This window comes from Callospermophilus lateralis, chromosome 11 (assembly GCF_048772815.1).
Source record: "Callospermophilus lateralis isolate mCalLat2 chromosome 11, mCalLat2.hap1, whole genome shotgun sequence".
NCBI classification, from domain to species: Eukaryota; Metazoa; Chordata; class Mammalia; order Rodentia; family Sciuridae; genus Callospermophilus; species Callospermophilus lateralis.
Window position 1 is genome coordinate 101,919,700 of NC_135315.1, and position 20,176 is coordinate 101,939,875.

General features: G+C 34.3%; 1 pseudogene; it reads left to right on the forward strand.

The window, feature by feature from the left end:
* Nucleotides 1-9,193, forward strand: part of LOC143385951 (growth factor receptor-bound protein 14-like) — a 59,117-nt pseudogene extending 49,924 nt beyond the window's left edge.
* Nucleotides 9,194-20,176: the final 10,983 nt, after the last annotated feature.

A 20,176-nucleotide genomic window follows, 5' to 3' on the forward strand; every position in this document is an offset into this window, starting at 1 on the left:
TATACTGATAACATATGATTAATGAAAGATATTTTAATTGAATTACCAGTGTAGTAAAGTAAAAGTTGTAACATTGTGTTTTTGTTTATTTATTTTGCAGTATGGCATGCAGCTGTACCAGAATTATATGCCTCCATATCAAGGCAGAAGTGGCTGCAGTTCACCCATAGTAAGGATCGATTTTTGGAACCTATATTTTATTTTATATTTATATTATGTTAATTTGCTATTACATTACAAATATATACTACAATATATTTACCATTTCCTTTTGGTCAAGTAAAGTTATACTGTGTATGTATGATGTTATATTGAATTTTTTATACTTGGATAGCATATGTGTACGGTCTGTGATAAAAATCATAGGACATATATGAAATATTCAATTATAATACATAATGTTATATGTTAGTAAAATATTTTAAATATTTGAAGGAATGTATATTCTATGTCATTACATCATTTGAGGATTAGATTCTTAATAACATAATTTGTAGAACATTTTCCTTGGCATTGTGTGTTTTTTAATTAATTTTCTTTGATTGTGGGTTTGCTTATTTATTTTAATACTGATTCTGAGATTGTTGTAGCCTATTATAGAGATGCCAATGATTTCAAATTTTAAAAACTGTAATATACGCATGTGTATATTTTTACTTTCTGGCGTTCTAACAGTAATTTTTTTTTAAGTTCCAGGTTCTTAAAAAGCAGACGGCTTTCCAGGAAATGAAAAAACTACAAGTCAAAATATAGGTCATGCATTACATTAACTATGCAGTGCTTCTCAGAGTTTTACCAAATGTAACTTGGATATCTATTTGCAGACACACACAGGCACATCTTTTACCTTCTTTAGCACTTAATTTTAATTTCCTGTGCATTAACACAGAAATTTATTTCTGAACTTAATGTTTATGTTCTGCAATTCTTGCTGCAATCCTTAATATTGAGTATATTAGAAATTCAGATGTATGTGCCTGTGTTACAGATCAGTTAATGCACTTTTCTGAAAACTGTGTTTCCACTTAGGCTAAAAATGTGTTCTTCTTGACTGTGACCAAGGAAGGTACATTTACCCACATGTAATGTGCCAGATGAAATGCTCAGTTCTAGGAATGAACTGAAGCCAATAGATGATATAGAAAAAGAGCCCATATTTTGTAGTTATGTTGCTTTAAATTATGGAAGAATAACTTCTCATCTTTGTATCATATTACTTTTAAGCCCTAAAATGAGAAACTAAAGAATGTAATGAATTTTTATAATACAAATCACTTTAAGGTGAATATTTTCTACAGTTTGTCAGCTTACTCTTATCTTTCCATCCATCTGTATATAAAAAAATAATGAATTGTATTATCTTAACCCTTTCCTAAATCCCTCCAAATTTTCTTTTAGAATCTAGAGTTATTAGCATGGACATGTTAACAGCAGCCAAACGTTTGGAAGCAATTATTATTTAGTGTCCTTTTAATCATAGGAAAAATGTTATAAATAAAGTCCTTTCCATTTTCATTACTTTTGTTAGCATACAAGTGTGATATTATTCTTAGGTTTTCCCACTGAAAGTCATTCTGCTGTTGATCATGGCATATCTGAGTTTGCTTAGTCGGTCTTTCTTATTCAACCCCATCTGTAAAAAGGACTGCTCCTTGAGTGAATCTGACTGGAATCATGTGTGACAGGGGCAAGAGGTCCCAATGCCTCGTGGTAAGGTCTTGTTCTACACAGGAGTTGTGATCATGGAAGGTAGCACCTGAGAACTGTATCTATGCTATTCTTAATGTCTGTGAAGGAGACCTAGATGTTTGGGGAGGTATTTGTGTTTACTTTTGTGTGTATGGAGAGATCCGCTTTTCTAGATGATTACAGAGGGATCAGTGACCTGAATGGTGCTGGTGCCCCTCACCTGTCTCTGCTGCTTTCTACTCAGGAACTATTTTCAGTGAGTTACATAGAAAAGTTAGAATAATTTAGTTACCTTTCTCAAGTAACAGTATTCTCTTTTAAACTTGTCCATATTTTGAGAAGAGAAACAAAACAACAGTTCTCATACCAAAGGGAGCACCTAGCCATAATGTCATGTGACAGCCACTAATATCACCTTTTGAAATGAGAATCGTCAGCAGATATTTTAGGAAGCCAGATAGATTTGGTTCATTTTAGGGTAAAGGAAGAATTCTTTTAAAGGAATGTCTGTTAATATGTTCCTAGCTTGAGTGAGGAGATTGGGAGAAAATGTCTGTTCAGTTCTTTTTAGTCTTTATTTTTGACCCTGGGCTAGATATGCTAAGCTGCAGTTTCTTTTCTTTACCTCCCACTATGTGGCACTTGAAATAACCCTAGATGGGACATATTGGTTGCTATTTTTACCATAAGGTGTGTGATCTTGGTTGAATCTCTGGTGTCCTGCAGTGTAAAAGAAGGGGGTAGTTGCATAATCTCCTGACTCTTACATCTGGGGTGTCCTTTGGCTCTGTATGAAGCAGATGAGAGAACGATATCTGGAGAAATTCTTTGCCCTCTTGTTTAGTCATTCTGAGCTGCAGGTTTATCAAGATCCTTCAAATAGAGTGACAGAGAAAGCGTGGCTACTTGCCATGTAGTTATATTGCCTAAAAACCATTTTAGATGTAAACCTCACTAAAAGTGGATACAAGCAGTCTCAGAGTCTGGTCTGGGTAATGCAGGGTACACCCAGGCTTCCCTTCTTAGAGAGAAAGGCTATGCAATTAAAATCATGGCTCATTTTTCTAGGGCCTATCCTGTTCATCCCCTAAGAAGAGCTAGAAAAAGGAACAAATATTTGATAAATTCAGCCAGTTCTGAATGTTAACAGCATTGCTTTCCTATGTGAAAGAAATTGAGCTGAAAATGACCTTTTGGATTTATCAGACTTTGCTTTACTTCCATTTCTTTGTCCACCTAAGGTGAACTATTAATTTTTCATCCACCACCTGCCATTCAGTAGACAACATTTACTACACTCCTATTTCCTCTTAGTGTAGTTATTGTAGCAAATGGAAAATTTCTTTAATTGTCTTGTATTCTCTGTTTGTCAAATAATTATGGAACATGGGATCTTATTGAACATCTGGTCCCCTGTATTGGGTAGGGAGAGAAAAAAAGCCTGTTTATTTTTTTTTTCTTGCAGTATTTTTATGTTATCAGGAACTTCTCTTTATAGAACCCATCTTGGCATGTGAAGTTAAAGTTGTTATAAGGATAAATCTATCATTAGGGTCCAGGTTAGGGTTAGGGTTACTCTGATTTGGGCAGGTGGACACTTTCCATTAATGTTGGGAAAGCAAAAGTGTATCCAACTGATCCACAGCCCAGCATGGAAGATCATGGGGTGAGAAGGGCAAACTAAGGTGTGACAGCAAATAGAAATCACTGAGAAAGCATCTGTCTGGAAAGAGCAGCTGTCAGTTATAAAGGCTCCTGTAACAAATGGAAGATTGCATGCCAGATCTCTAGAAATATAGATGGACCATAATAAGATTGTCAGCCATTATCATATGGTTTGAAGAGAAAATAACAGATGCTAATAAAATGGGATATGTGAGGCAGTGATAAAGAAACCTAAATTTTTTTTTTCTTGAGGACAAGGTTTTGTTTGAAGCCCACATTTGAGTATGGTGTCTTTTCCAAAGGTAGAGAGAGAGAGAGAGTGTGTGTGTATGAAAGCCACAAATCTCCAGATGCAGGTTGGCTCATAATTTACAGTGTAATTTCACTTTGGATTTTGTTCTTTTAGTAATGATTGAAGAATAAGTGATACACACTTCCATTTAGTTTTTTTTGCTTAGTTTTAAGTTATCTTCCTAGTGTATAAGACACGTGAGACTCTTGACTAGAGCGTTTGGCAATTTTCTCTTTTTAGTACTCACGACTCATTGTGGGATAGAATGCCTGTTTCTTGAAAGATGATTGCAAAATGGGACGCCAGAAAAAAAGAAAATAAAAATAAGATCCAGGATTTATATGCTTTACTTTCCCTTTAGAGACTATGAATATAAGAAGTAATTAGCAAAAACATTGACTTTATCATTGTTTTGATTACATTTGTTTAAATATGTCTTCTTTTCATGTCTGTGCTTCTGTCATTCAGAATTGCTTTTGCAGCTATCACTTGGCCACCCATCTCTTCAAAAATGAAAAAGTGTTTATATATTACATCATAATTTTTTAAAAAAAATTTAGTTGTTGACAGACCTTTATTTATTTGTATGCGGTGCTGAGAATCAAACCCAGTGCCTCACATAAGCCAGGCAAGTGTGCTACTGGTGTGTCATAACCCCAGCCCCATCATAAAAATTTTAATATGAAATCTAATATTATGTATTATTATTCTGTTAAATTTCATTTTCCAAATAAAATGAAACTTGACATGATAAGCTTTCAAAACACATATTCCAATTTGCTCCTTTATAAAACATGAGTACTATTTCTAAGAAGATGTGTATCAATCTAAGTAATAGCTTTTACATATTTTGAATCATAAAATCGTGGCTTCAAAGTTGGTGGATTTGACATAAAGTTTAATACAGAGATGAGTTCAGAAGTGGTAGTTCTTTATAGCCAGTAGGAAGGGTTATTTCTTCCTCAGTTGTAGATTTGCCATATTAGGAGATAATGTGAAAAAGAGGTTTGTTTTAGGGGAAAGACATGCTTTCAAAGATTTTCATCACATTACTCAGCACTTAATTCAGTTATCCTAACAAATAGCCATTGAACTGCAAAGTTCTCCATAGCATCGTTTTATATTGGATGGGTACTTTTAACTTTTTAATTTCCTGATAGCTACTTTGGGAATCCCAGTCTCAAATTGAAGCATATTGCCAGCAAAACAGTAAACAATTACTTTTGAAGATTTTCATGACCTGAAAATGTTTTCTGGTTTTGTTTCATTTTTCAAAATTTTTTTTTTAGAGAAGTATATCAGAGAACTCCCTGGTAGCAATGGACTTCTCAGGTCAGAAAAGTAGAGATATAGAAAATCCCACCGAAGCTCTTTCAGTTGCAGTTGAAGAAGGACTCACTTGGAGGGTACTCATAATTTCACTTTCTTGAAAGAATTTTTAATTTGAATTTCTTTCACCCCCAAAACTGAGATTTGTTTTCCCATTCCTTGCTCAGAAAAAAGGATGTTTGTGCCTGGGCAGTCACAGTAGCCCCACTGCCTCCTCACAGACCTCTGCCACAAACATGGGTATGTCTGCTCCTAGCCATGGTCACTGAGCTGATGGGCAGCGTGACATGACTTTAGTGACATGTGGTCACTAACTGATGGGGGACATATATGTAGTGAAATTGCAGTCACTGCAAGCAAACCTTTGTATTCATTCATTTTATTTCTTTAGCCATCCATCGGTCCCAGCCATGGTTTCACCATAAGATTTTCAGAGATGAAGCTCAGCAATTGATTATTCAGCAAGGACTTGTGGATGGGACCACAAGTTTGATACTTTTAGTGTTGAGTAGAATTTGGGTTTGGATTTTGGATTTGGTTTGAATTTTGCCAGTAAATAATAATCATTTATTCAGTGCACACCAAGTGTTTTTAATTTTGGCTTATCATAACACAGAAATGACTTTGTTCTGTAAGAGTGGCTATCTCTGAATTCTAGCAATATCTGTATAATACCCAGTACACAGAATGTGCTCAGTATTTGTGTATAAATTAACAGAGAAGAGAATAGTATTCTTTGTTCTTAACTAGGAGCACTAATGTTATCCATTCTGTGCCAATTCTAGCATTTTAGATATTAATTCATGAGAGGAAAAAAAAACTAACCTTGTTTTGGGGTATCAATGTTTCATTTTGAACAAGTAATATATATGATTCTAAAATATGATTTACATTATGACATTATCCTATACATTGTAATTCTTTTTAGGTATAATGCAGGGTATATTAAGTAGATTTTTTTTCTGATGTTTTCAATGTTTACTTTTATTTCTGTTTACATCCCTATTGCTATTTCTCTAAATATTTACAGCTTAAAAATGTGAATCTATTAAAAGAGTACTTTTTGATGATTTTTTTGTGTTATCTTTTAATGGGATACCATAGAGTACACAAGAGAAGCATAAAATATTTTATGAGAGATTTATAATCTGAAGGATTTTCTTTTTACATTACTCAGTTTCAGGTACTTTAATACTGCTAAGTTCCTTCCCAAATGCAATACAAAGAGAACATTTTATTGAGGATTGGATGAGAAATGAAACAACTGGAGAAAGAATCTTTTATCTTCAAAGGAAAAGAAAGAATCTTTTATCTTCAAAGTCAGTTTAAACAACTGGAGAAAGAATCCTTTATCTTCAAAGGCTGACTTAAGATGATGGCAGGGTTTGAGGAGATTTAATACTGACATTTGGGTAAAAATTCATCTTCACATGGAAGATTATTAATAACAAGTCAGCATTTCATCAGAGTCGAAAGGATTTTAATATACATCTCTGCTTAGAGCATGGTCAATTTTTTGTAAATAAATTTAAACAGTGATCATAGTTACAATCCAGTGAGGTCAGGAAAAGTGAAAAATAAGAAAGAATGATTTAAATGTTTTAGAAGATTATAATTCCCTTTATTTATGAATTTGTAACCCAGAGAAAATAATTGTACAGAGTAATCATGCCTGTTTCTATTTTTTTGGTATTCCTTTGGAAAGTCGTGAAGGTGTCAGGTGGTCCACCAGGTGGTAGTGGTGATCTGCTTGGGAGGGGGAAGAATTACTGCTTAATTTTTCCGTGAAATGCCCTTTATCCTGTCTACCAATGATGTAATGTCAGAGTCTCAAAAATAAAGTGGATAATTTCATCAGACATCTGTGATGCCTCAGATTTGGCTGCCTCTTTGCCCAGGCACAGTGAGATTAGTATTGAAGTCACCAGTGGGGACCACTTACACAGTGTGTTTGCCAGTAATTAATACAAAACTAGCTTTTCACTACATTGCCAGTAAATCAGAATCCATACCCGGCAGCCTTTTTCTCTGAGACCATTAGACCACATCTTCTTTTTGTAACCTGACATTAATAGAGGCTTTCCCACTGCATTCTTCAAGGTTAAAGTGCATGTTGAGTATATATTTTTTTAACTTGAAACATTTTTACTTAAACATTTAATAAACAATTTAAAGATGAATTTTAAGGATATAGCATTTCTTATTTTCTGTCGTGTAACAGTAGAAGCCAGAATCAAAAGAAGAAAGCAGACCAAGTGTAGAAAAGGGGGTAAAAATGATTTTACTCTAAATCATTGTGTCTTTTATATATATACACACACACACACACACACTCATCCCTTATTTGTTCTCATCCCTTATTCTTTCTGGTAGTTATATGGGAATACCCAATTTCCCAGTGGAAAAAGGACAACATGAACTGTTTATGCCAACGGAATGTTTTGCTGGGTATTGTAAGCAAACAATGTCACAAATAGACTGTGTATTTAGCATATTAAAATTACATTAGCAATGATGACAGTTTTGTAGTATGAGATTATGTTGTAACATATCATTCACCAAGTTGAATAATCATACACACTGAATATACACAGTTAACGAGATCCCAGCTACAGCTTTTTTGAGTACACATCCTGGGTTTGTTACATGCTATGTTTCTATTAAATCTGTGAGTAAATGTAGAAACATATTGAAATTCTTCCTCTCTCTTTTTAGAGTTTTTTTTTTTTTTTTGGTAAGGGGTAGTCAGAGTAACCCCAAAACTTTCGTCCTGTTAATGAGTCATGAACAAAAAATAAAGCACTTTCAAATTATACCACAAAGTAATTTGTGATTTCACATTTGTATATTATATATGATCTTAATTCATAAGCTTTTGGAAACTTTGTTTTTCTGTTGTTCCTTTTATTAAATATAATATTAGGTTCTTGTGCTTTGACCAGCGTTAAGTTTGGCAGAAATGGTTTTATGAGCCTGAATTAATATAAGAAATAGAGGAATTGTAAAAATTAAATTTATCTTTTTTCCACGAAATAAGATTTAGCAATATTGTATAGACTTCATGCCACCTATTGTTAAAAGGCAACTAAAGATTCTTTTTTCTGAGTTCTAACCATTCCTTAAAAAAAACATTATTTTAAAACCCTTTCTCTTCTCTTCTCTCAAAGACATTTTTTGCTATTATTTTTGCTAGTTTTTGTTCATTTGTTTTAAATTATTTGTATAGAAACACAGGAATTGTGAAATTGGTGGACTTTAAATAATCCTGGGAACATTTTTAAAATATCTGTGACTCTCTTTTTGGCTAGCACAACTTGCTTTGGGGTTTTTTTTTTTTTTTGCTTCTGCTGTTGTATGTCAGCATGTGCACATATGTACATATGTGACGTGCACATTGGAATCAGGCAGAGTAAAACAGATTCAATCTTCTTTCAGGAAGGTCTTATTTAAATTACTGATGCTTTCCTTTGAATTGCCTCTTTTTTAAATCATCCAAAGGCCATATAGAGTACCAACCCTTCTTCTTTGATTATTTGATCAGTGTCCCCAGCAAGTATGGGCGTTTAATGCTAGAAGACTTCACCACCAAACAAAAAAAGTCAACTGAAATTCCATTAGCATAATATTTTATTGCTTCAGAATGAATTTGCTGATAAAAATTATATGAATAGCTATTTTTAATATACTGAGTCATTAAGTAGATGATGTTTAGAAATAGAAATTAATTTCTGTACATGGAAGCATTAAAATCTCCTGTCTACTTTTACATTGAATAGTACAGATTTCACTCTGTTCATTGACTCAAAATTGTTAAACTATCCTAACTAAACAGAACTCTGGGAGAATTAGATGCAGAGAAAGTGGAGGCAAGTTTCTTATCCAAAGATCAGATGATACTTCTTTTAAATGTAAGTGAAATTAAAGAAGTGGGCATGCCATGCTGTTCTCTGCACAGTCCTTAGTATTATAAACTTGTCAATTTTGGCATGAAGACATAGCTTGCAGTGGAACAACCATAATCCTTCTGGCTTCTTTACCCTCTTTACCAGCTTGTTGCTTTTCCTATTGCAGGTGGAAGATGATGGTAAAATATTCCACATGCTAGATGATGGTCACACTAGATTTATGGATCTAATCCAGCTGGTGGAGTTCTACCAACTCAAAAAGGGTGTTCTTCCTTGCAAGTTGAAACATTATTGTTCTAGGATTGCTCTATAGCTGAGCCAGAAGTGATGTGTTAAACTATTGAAGAAAAAAGACTCAAGGGGGAAAAATATTAAAAAGAGAGCATAAATAAGGGTAAAAATACTGTGGTGAAAGGAATATTTCACCTGCAAGTTATAAAAAATATTTCATGCATTGCAAATAAGCAAAAACTTGGATTGGCATTACAATCATCATTTAAAATTTATAAGTTGAAATTAAACCTTAGGAAAAAATGATTTGGAGTGTTCTCTTGTGGTTTCATATATTACTATATTTTCTTCAAATATGAATACTTCAAACATTTATCTGCTCCTTTTTAAAATATGACAGCCCTAGAATTCTCAAACACCAAATGTGAAGAAGAAATCAGGTTTCAGAATGACCTTTTTGCAAATTGAATTCAAGTTATACTACTTTTTTAATATTAAGAAGCATGACAAAATCTTTAGCTATTAATTAAAAGAAACTATACATGACTTGTTAATAAAACTAAAAACAATTTTGAGTTGTATGTTCTCTGGTTTTATTATAGCCAAAGGATCAAATCATACTTTGTGGTAGCAGCTTAAAATTGTTTTGAAGTAAATTGTTTTTTTGTCTAGAAAACTTTCATTAAAGTCATTGAATTACTAATTTTACCATAAAATCTATACTAGTATTGAACATATTAGTGGCACATTGTTAATTGCACTTTTTTCATTTCTTAATAATTTTCTAAGATTATCTATTTTTATGAAAATGATCAAATTATTGAAAAAATTTTGATAATTTGCACATACTTTATGATATATAAACTATGATAACATAAAATTGTCAACTTAATATTTCATGTTTAACTCATGCTTTTTCAGAACATTCATTAGATCCTTTCATTAAAAAGTCAGTAAACCAATTAAAATAGGTAGAAAGAAAGATTCAAGACCTATGAGGATCCTAATAGATAAATCTTTGTTCTTCTCTTTGTGCCCCTTTTAGTTTTTTAGCATGGTAACATCAATATGGAAGCCAAAGATTTTGAAAACTTCAGACAGTAACCTGCCTGTTACAACTCCAAGACAATCTGGGATGTTTTTACTTTTTAGTTTTGTTTGTTTGGCTGGGTTTTGATGTTGTTGTTTTTTTTTGTTGTTGTTCTATGATTCTTGTTCCCAGTTTGGTGGGAAGAATAATCATTGTTCTTTAAAAAAAGAGGAGAAACAAAACATCAAGTAAACCTCAATGTTATACAAAATATTGCCCATCCCTTCTAACTGAGCCTTGTAACAAGCTTGTGGGAAAGATAGTTTTTTTAATAAATATTTCAAAACTGCATAATTCACTTTTAGATTAAAAACTATACATTTTTGTTAACAAAGCATAGAACACATTCATGAAATGCGAATAAAATCAATATCACTGAAAAAGAATTACTTATTGGATTTTTAATATTCACTTTACTTCTCAGTGCAAATCTAACTCCTAAAACAATAAAACTTAGAACATTAATCTACTATTATAAATTACTGGTCATGGGGTTGGGGTTGTGGCTCAGTGGTAAAGTGCTTGCCTAGCATGTGTAAGGCACTGGATTTGATTCTCATCATCACATATAAAAAATAAATGCAAAATGTCCACCAATAACTAATAAAAAATTAAAAATAAATAAATAAATTACTGGTCAGGTGTCCACAAACCCTGAAAGACACAGGACTTGCTGGTGGAATAGTGGGAGGTAATCACACTTGCCCTTTTCCTACTTTCATCATGGGCCTGGGTATTTCTGATTTATTTCCAATTTATAGAAACACACTGTGTTATGAATTGGAATGCACTTTCTCATGATATCTCCATTTCAAACAAATATCATAAAATGTAATATTTTAAATACTAAATTCTTATAATTTGATCAATTTGTGCTTGTATTATTTGTGTTTCTAACTTCATTGCTAATCTAAAGTTACTATTGGGGAGCTCAGATTTTATATGAAATTGCTTACTTTAATTTTAAATCAAAAGTCAAAATTACTGAGGAAAGGGTCATGGAGTGTTTTAGTCAGATTTTTTACTGCTGCAACCAAAAGACCTGACAAGAGCAATTAGAGGAGGAAAAGTTTATTTGGGAGCTCACAGTTTCAGAGGTCTCAGTCCATAGACAGCTGACTCCATTCTTTGGTTTCTGAGATGAGGCACAACACCATGGCAGAAGTGTGTGGTGGAGGAAAGCCATGGCCACCAGGAAGCAGAGAGAGAGCAAGCTCTTCTCACCAGGGATAAAATATAAACCCTAAAGGCACATCCCCAGGTACCCACCTCCTCCAACCACACCTTACTTGACTATGATTAATCCCTGTCAGTGGATTGATGCAGTAGATTAGTTGAAGACTCTCATAACCCAATCATTTCACTCTAAATTTTTTGCTTTCTTTCACACATGAGCCTTTGGGAGATACCTAATATCTAACATGGAGGGAAAGTATTTTTTTCTTAATTTCTTTTAAAAAAGGGGTACTTGCCTCTGTGTGGCTGTGTGTGTATGTGTGTGTGTAAATTTATTATGACGTTAAATCTGAGAATGTCAGACACAGTCACAGACACTCCAGTGTTGAAATGCATTCCCCAGAACATGTAAATTACCTTTGGAATCCTTTCCATTGTGATTTAGCCATGTTATATTATTTTGCCCCAGTCAGGATGGGAATGATGACAGATTAACTTGGTTTTCTTCTATTTCTGTTCATATGTGGGTGTTGGCATGCCTCACTCTCTCAGAAAGAAGGGAGTGCCACAGCCATCAAATCCTTGATGTTCTTTTTTATTTCCATATATTTAAGAAATAGGTAATTATTTCGAAACATTTGGAAGAACTAATCAAAGAAGACTAAAATTATTAGGGTGCTTTAATTTGGAATAATTACTTGTTACACCTGTATTAGGAAAGTCCTGATTTATATGAATTTATTTTTATTTTACTCTGTTTCAGGGTGTTCATCATCAATTAATTCATGTGGTCTCTGTCTTTTGAATACCAACAAGGATAACTCTACTTGTGGTGGTTGTATTCTGGTTGGCAGATCAGACTGTTCCCTGGATCCTAATTACCCTGAGGGGGAATGATTGTCATTGGCAAAGGTTACAGCTTGGCATTCCAAGCTTGCTTTACTGATTTAAAGCTGTTCCATTGCAGGAGTTCTCATGCTTTGTGGTGCCTTGGTTCCATTTGGTGGTCTAGTAAAGCCTATGGACCCCTTTGATAGAATATTTTTAATTATGTAAAGTAAAGTAGATAGAATTTCAAAGCACATGAACTATATAGAGACATAACTATCAATGTGGTGGAAACCCTGCTGTGCTGTGCCTTGCTGTGTCTACTTCTGGTTGAATTGACTCTTGTCCATATACGTCTTACAATTTTCTGTCTTATATTAATTTGGGAATAGGTGGGTGATTCACAGTGTTACTCATAATACTAATGGGGCACAGAGTAGTTTTTTGAAATGTAGGATTATTGTAACATTCACTGAACATTCCCTCAGCCAAACCTCCATGTTTACCTCTTGTCGAGTGTGTCACCTTGTGCCAGTCTTGGATCTCACACTTAGACCTTCTGGGACTTTTAGGAATGCTCATAATTGGGGTACTGCTTAGAATGTCTCTAACTGCACATTCCTCAGGTCACAAATTAGAGGGATTTTTTATACATTATTTAAAAAGATTTTAGTGATGGCCTAAAGAAAGTCCAACCTTTTGGTGGAGCACATCACAATAATAACCTAAAAGCTCATAGCAGAAATCCCCCAAATGAATTTCTCACTGTCATAAATATTTGTTTCTCAGTTGAACTATCAAGTGTTTAGTTTTTTTTCCATGCCAATATTTTTTGTAAGTATAAATAATTTACCATCTTCTAATTCAGAGCCACACAATACACAAGGTACCAGGAACCAGGTTGAGATGATAGCTCTGCTGTCACACTTTATAGATTTGAATTCTAGCCCATTCTGAGTAACTTCATAGTCTAGTCGAGGAGTGTTTTGGGTTTCTTTTTTCCCCTAGAGGGGACTACCCCCACCACTAAGCATTACTATTTCCATCATCACCACCACTTTTGAAGTTGTCTTGGCAATTAAATGAAATCATTCAAATAAAACACTCAGCACATTGTCTAGAATTCTAATGTATATTATTATTGCATTAGTCATTGTATGTTTAGGTCCTCCACCTTGCAATATTCTTCTTTCCATGCAACACAGTTTTTATGGTACCTCTCATCTACCCTTCCTGCAGGAGCAATACACTGTACTTTCCATGTTGTGCCTCTGTCCTTGTTTCAGTCATTGTGATGAGTCTGCTTTGATGAAAGTGCCCCTGAGCACTGCAACATGGTCCTGCCATCCATTTGTGGTACTGAGTAGAGAATCAAAGTGTGTCTACCTATACTAGATCCCACAGATGGCCATGTTTTTTATTTTTTAACCTGTGGTTAAAAGGATAAAAGTATGATTTGGGATTCTTATATATTGTCTTACTTCCTCTCTCTAAATATAGTGGTTGATATGATGGGAAGTAGAGAAGGTTGAAGACTTTCTTTAGAGTAATTGCCTGGACAGTGTAGGGAAGCTGAAAGAACACTTTCTAGGTGATTGGTTTATCTTGGAGGAATTAGCAAACTTTTATGTGAATGTGACCTCCTCTGATTTTTTTAAACTCTTATTTTTTTATTTGTTCTTACTAGTTATCAATGACAGTATAATGCATTTTTACACATCATGCATAAATGTAGAACTTCTGATTCTTCTGGTTATACATGACTACACTGGTAGTGTAGTCATATATGCATATAGGGTAATAATGTCTGATTTATTATACTATCCTTTCAACCCCCATTACCCCTCCTGTACCTTCACATCTCTCTGCCTAGTGCAGAGTACCTCTAGTCTCCCTGCCCCCATTGTGAATTAGCATTCTCATATCAGAAAAAAAAAATATTCAACCTTGTTTTTTAGGGATTGACTTATTTCACTTAGCATGATATTCTCTAGCTCCATCCATTTACCTGCAAATGCTATAATTCCCTTCTTCTTTAAGGCTGAGTAATACTCCATTGCATATATATGCCACCTTTCCTTATCCATTCATCTGTTGAAGGGCATCTAGGTTGTTTTTATAGCTAAGCTAATGTGAGCTACTATAAACATTGATGTGGTTGCATCACTGTAGTATGCTGATATTAAGTCCTTTGGATATAAACCAAGGAGTGGGATAGCTGGGTCAAATAGTGGCTCCATTTCAAGTTTTCTGAGGAATCTCCATACTTATTTCCATACTGGCTGCACCAATTTACAGTCCCAACAGCAGTGTATGAGTGTATTTTTGTCCTACATCCTCACCAACATTTATTGTTGCTTGTATTCTTGATGATTGCCATTCTGAATGGAGTGAGATGAAATCTCAGTGTAGTTTTGATTTGTATTTCTCTAATTGCTAGAGATGTTAGACATTTTTTTATATATTTGATGATCAGTTGTAATTTTCCTTCTGTGAAGTGTCTATTCAATTCCTTAGCCCATTTATTAATTGGGTTATTTTTATTTATTTATTTATTTGTTTTTGGTGTTAAGATTTTTTTTTTCCTAGAGATTAATGTTCTATCTGAGGTTCCTTGGTAAAGATTTTCTCCCAGTCTGTAGGCTCTATTCATATTGATAGTTTCCTTTGCTGTGAAGAAGTTTTTAGTTTGAATCCATCCTGTTTACTGATTCTTGATTCTACTTCTTGTGCTTTAGGAGTCTTGTGAAGGAAGTCAGTTCTTAAGAGGATATGGTGAAGATCTGGGCCTATTTTTTCTTCTGTTAGGCAAGGTCTCTGTTCTAGTGCCTAAGTCTTTGATCCACTTTGATTTAAGTTTTGTACAGAGTGAGAGATAGGGGTTGTATTTCATTTTGTTACATGTGGATTTCCAGTTTTCCCAGCACCATTTGTTGAAGAGGCTGTCTTTTCTCCAATAAATTATTTTGTTGTCTTTGTCTAATATGATATAACTGTATTATGTGGGTTTGTCTCTGTGTCTTCTATTCTGTATAATTGGTCTACACATCTGTTTTGGTGCCAACACCATGCTATTCTTGTTACTATTGCTCTGTAGTATAGTTTAAGGTCTGGTATTGTGATGCCTCTTGCTTCACTCTTCTTGGTAAGGATTGCTTTGGCTATTTGGATCTCTTAGTTTCCCAAATGAATTTCATGATTTTTGTTTCTATTACTATGAAAAACATCATTGGTATTTTAACAGGAATTGCAATAAATTTGTATAGAGCTTTTTGTAGTATGGCCATTTTGAAGATACTAATTCTGCTTTTCCAGGAGCATGGGAGATCTTCCCATCTCCTAGGGTCTTTAATTTTTTCTTTAGTGTTCTGGAGTTTTCATTGTAGAGGTCTTTCACCACTTTTATTAGATTGATTCCCAATTAGTTTATTTTTTGAGGCTATTGTGAATGGGGTAGTAATTTCTAATTTCATAATTTCTCTTTCAGTAGATTCATCATTTATGTATATTTATGCATTTGATTTGTGGGTATTGATTTTATATCCTGCGACTTTGCTGAAATCATTTACTAGTTCTAGAATATTGTGCTGTATTTTGTCAAATGATTTTTCTGCATTTATTGACATGATCATATGATTCTTATCTTTAAGTCTATTGATGTGATGAATTGCATTTATTGATTCCAAATGTTGAACCAATGTTGCATCCCTGAGATGAACTCCATTTGATTGTGGGGCACTGTTTTTTAAATATGTTTTTGTATGCAATTAGTCAGAATTTTATTGAAAAATTTGGCATCTCTGTTCATCAGAGATATTGGCCTGAAATTTTCTTTCTTTGATATGTCTTTGTCTGGTTTTGTTATATCAGGATGATACTAACATCAAAGAATGAGTTTGGAAGAGTTCCCTCATTTTCTTCTTGGAATAATTTGAGAAGCATTGGTGTTAATTCTTCATTGAAGGTCTTGTAGAACTCGGCTGAGAATCCATCTGGTCATGGGCTTTTCTTTATTGGTAGACTTTTGATGGTGTCTTCTATTTCATTACTTGAAATTGACCTGTTTAAATTGTGCATGTCCTCCTGATTCAGTTTGGGTAGGTCATATGTCTCTAGAAATGTGTCAAATTTTCGAGACTTTCTATTTTATTGGAGTATAAGTTTTCAAAATAATTTCTAATTATCTTTTGTATTTCAATAATATCTGTCATGATATTTCCTATTTCATCACAAATTTTAGTAATTTGAGTTTTCTTTTTTTTTTTCTCTTTGTTTGCATTGCTAGGGGTTTATCAGTTTTTTCAAAACAACAACTTTCTGTTTTGTCAGTTTTTTGAATTGTTTCTTCTGTTTTAATTTCTTTGATTTCAGCTCTGATTTTAATTACTTTCTGTTTTCGTTTTTTTAATAATTTTATTTTTTTTTGAGAGAGAGAGAGAGAGAGAGAGAATTTTAATATTTATTTTTTAGTTTTCGGCGGACACAACATCTTTGTTTGTATGTGGTGCTGAGGATCGAACCCGGGCCACACTCATGCCAGGTGAGCGCACTACCGCTTGAGCCACATCCCCAGCCCCGTACTTTCTGTTTTCGACTGCTTTCAGTATTGATTGATTCCTCTTTTTCTAGGGCTTTGAAATGTAATGTCAGGTCATTTATTCATTGACTTTCTATTCTTTTAATGAATGAGCTCAATGCAATGAACTTTCCTCTGATTTCTTTTACTATCCATTCATCATTCAACAGTGTATTTTTAATCTCTGTAGCTGATTTTATACTCACAGTAGAGCCAGATCCCTTTGCAGGCTCCGTTAATATTAGCAATCTGATTATGAGCTGAAAATGATGTTCACTCCAGCATGTATTGAGTGCCTGTTATGTGAAAGACACTTTTAGAGATGCAAAATTGAATAACAGTACAGATGTACAAGTGCCTATTCTTGAAGGCGGGCTGGGTAAGTGTTCTACTATAAACACAAAGTGAGAGGGACATTGGTTACACTCGCTGAAAGATGGGAGGACGGAAGTGGCTTTCTGGAAGCCTGCAGGAGTTAGATTTACAAAGCATTGGAGAAAGGACTGTGCAGTGCCATCAAAAGGAGTGGGCAGTGCCAGCCAGAATAGAAAGGACAGATATTGAATTTAAGAGTTTTTAAGCAAATGATAACTTCATTGTAACTGAAGTGTGTGGAACAGTATAACAGAAAGGAAAGTCAAGGCAAATAGAACACAGGCAAGCTCCTGCTGCATTAGGGGGAGTTCCAATGATAGGCAAAGCAGTTGATACTCCAGTTAAGTGAAGCCATAGCCAGGCACTTCAGTATTTTGCCCTGCACACTTTACCTGCTTGAAATCATGGAGGGGCTTTATTTAAATTTTTATCTCTGCCCTGCACATCAGAATTTCTCAAAATTATGAATTAGTGTGTAAATTTATTATATCTTAGAAGGAGTATTATGATCTGGAGTGAGAAGGGCAATCATGGTCTGATGAGTAAGGTGGAGAAGGAAAGCACAGGAGGAGAACCCAACAGAGAGTTATTGAATATTCTTGGCAATAATTGGAAGAGTCTGCTCCAGAGTTTGAGCATGGAGAGATATTTTGTATAGGAGAACTTGTTAGTGATATCACACGCCACTGGATGAGAGGCATGGGAAGGCAGCAAGGGAGGTATAGAAAACAGTTAGTACCTTTAGGGTCTAGGAGACTGGGAGAATGGATATTCATGTAGGTGAAAAATTGATTTTAATATCATGAGAATTCTTAGAGAAAGAATTGTTTTGACTTAGAACTTCTTTATATAAGAAGGTGAAGCCTTAAGGCAGATGCTGAAGGGAATAGTTAAGACCTGATACCTTGTTTTACATAAGAAGTTATAACTGGGACATAAAGATGAAGAATGGAGACAGAAACAAAGAGCCCAATAACAGGTAGAAGGTTGAACCTGAGGAGAAAGATGTAAAGATGAACACTGAGAGATTAAAGACAGCTCTGGGTGAAGAGCTTGCTTTCTTTATGGTACTGGGGACCGACCCCAGGGATATTTTATCATTGAACTATATCCCCAGTTTTTTTGGGGGGGTACAGAGCCTAGCTAAATTGCTGAAGCTGGCCTTGAACTTAAAATCCTCCTGAATCAACCTCCCAAGGCAAAGAGCTTTCTAAGCAGTGGAAAGAGCATGTGTAAAAAGCCCCAAGGCAAAAAATAACATGGCACATTTGAGGATCAAATAAAGATCAACATCAGTGGGCATGGTGGGTAAAGATGGTAGTGAAGATACAGGAAACATTCTAATCTTTTAGGCCTTGGAAAGAAGTGTGAGCCTAATTCTAATGGTAATGGATTTCCATGAATGGCTTTTAAACGAACAAAAAAAAGATAAAATAAGATTTGTATTCCTATAAGATCCTTTCTAAAGCTTTGTGGGTCATGGATTGGGACTAGATAAGAGTAGATGTTTCCCATAATACCATTTATAATGGTGAAAAATTTCAAACAAATACTTATTAACAGGGATCATAATGAATTGATCATCTATCTGCTTACAGTTATTAAAAATGTAAAAGCTCTTTGCCTTGGGAGGTTGATTCAGGAGGATTTTAAGTTCAAGGCCAGCCTGTATGTTTGTGTGTGTTCATGGTAGAAAACTCTGAACAAAATGATAGAAGTAGTTGGTCTGGCTCTCCCTATCACATAAAATTAGTGGGTTGTGGAGGTGACTATAAATTGGTTTATTGACTATAACTTGCTTATACAGAATGAAATTATTTAAATTGTTTATTTTCTCTCCCTACTTTTCTAAATTTGACCATATTTGTTAGTAGGCTCTTAATGTGACCTGGCAATCTTTTAGGGTAAAATGCACATTTGTATTATTGCTGTCTTATCCTAACAATCCAGAGTTTGAGCCTGAGCATGTTACTTTTCTGCCAAAATATGGAGATTCATTAGTTTCCATTAATTCTTTATGGATGATGAAAATGCATCTTGGCAGGTGCCTGCCTATTCCTTAAGGAAAATAATCTAAATTTAGACTCTCTCCCTATTCTGTGATCCTGGTAACTCAAAGGAGCCTGATAATTTTGTGCAAAGAGACCTATTTTTAACTTCTGAAGTCAGGCTTTTCCCAGCTTCTCACCTGGGAGGCTTGGTGAAAATTACAAATTGGCTTTAGAATCAAACTCCCCAGTCATTTTCCAGCACCATTACCCTAGATGAACATGCATTCTACACAGGTACTGTGGAGGCTGAGGGTTATTTGAACATGTTTTAAGAAAGGATATTACTCTCTTCTTGCTGCACATTGTAATTTTTAACACTTTTCTATAGGAGAAGGAAGTTTCTTATCTGTAATTGCAATCTACTTGATTAATTTTTAGTCCCTTTAGAAAAAAAAAAAAACAATTGTTTTCCTCCCCTCTAAGTTCTAGATGCTGTCTCTTCAGTTCTTGTCATCTTATAGCTCCATCTCTTTAATACCTTTTCCTTAGTTTCTCATTGAAAATAGCTTAGCCTTTGTGCTTTCTTGCCCTTGTGTCTCTTATCTCCTCAGTGATTTTCAGAATTGTCTTTACTCCATGTCACAATTATTAACTGAAAGGTTATTAAATCACAGCTTTGGAATAAGTACCCAAATTCATTGTGAAATAACTCAAATCATGCATGAAGCTTCTGGTTAATTGAGAGCTTTGTTGTGAGATTTAGAGGGATAATGATGGTGATGGTGATGATGATGATTATTGTTTAAATATTGCAAGAATGCTGAATGCAGCATTGAGTCCTCACTGACACCCACATTTTTTCCCAAAACTTGTAGGATATGTTTTCTTAAAACAAATCACATACATAGTACATCTTCAGTACAGAAAAATTAGGCAACATTGGGAAAAACATCAACTGTAGTTTCATCACCAGCAGACGATGTGATATTGCTAACATATTAAAATATACAGTGAAAATATATTCTGTAC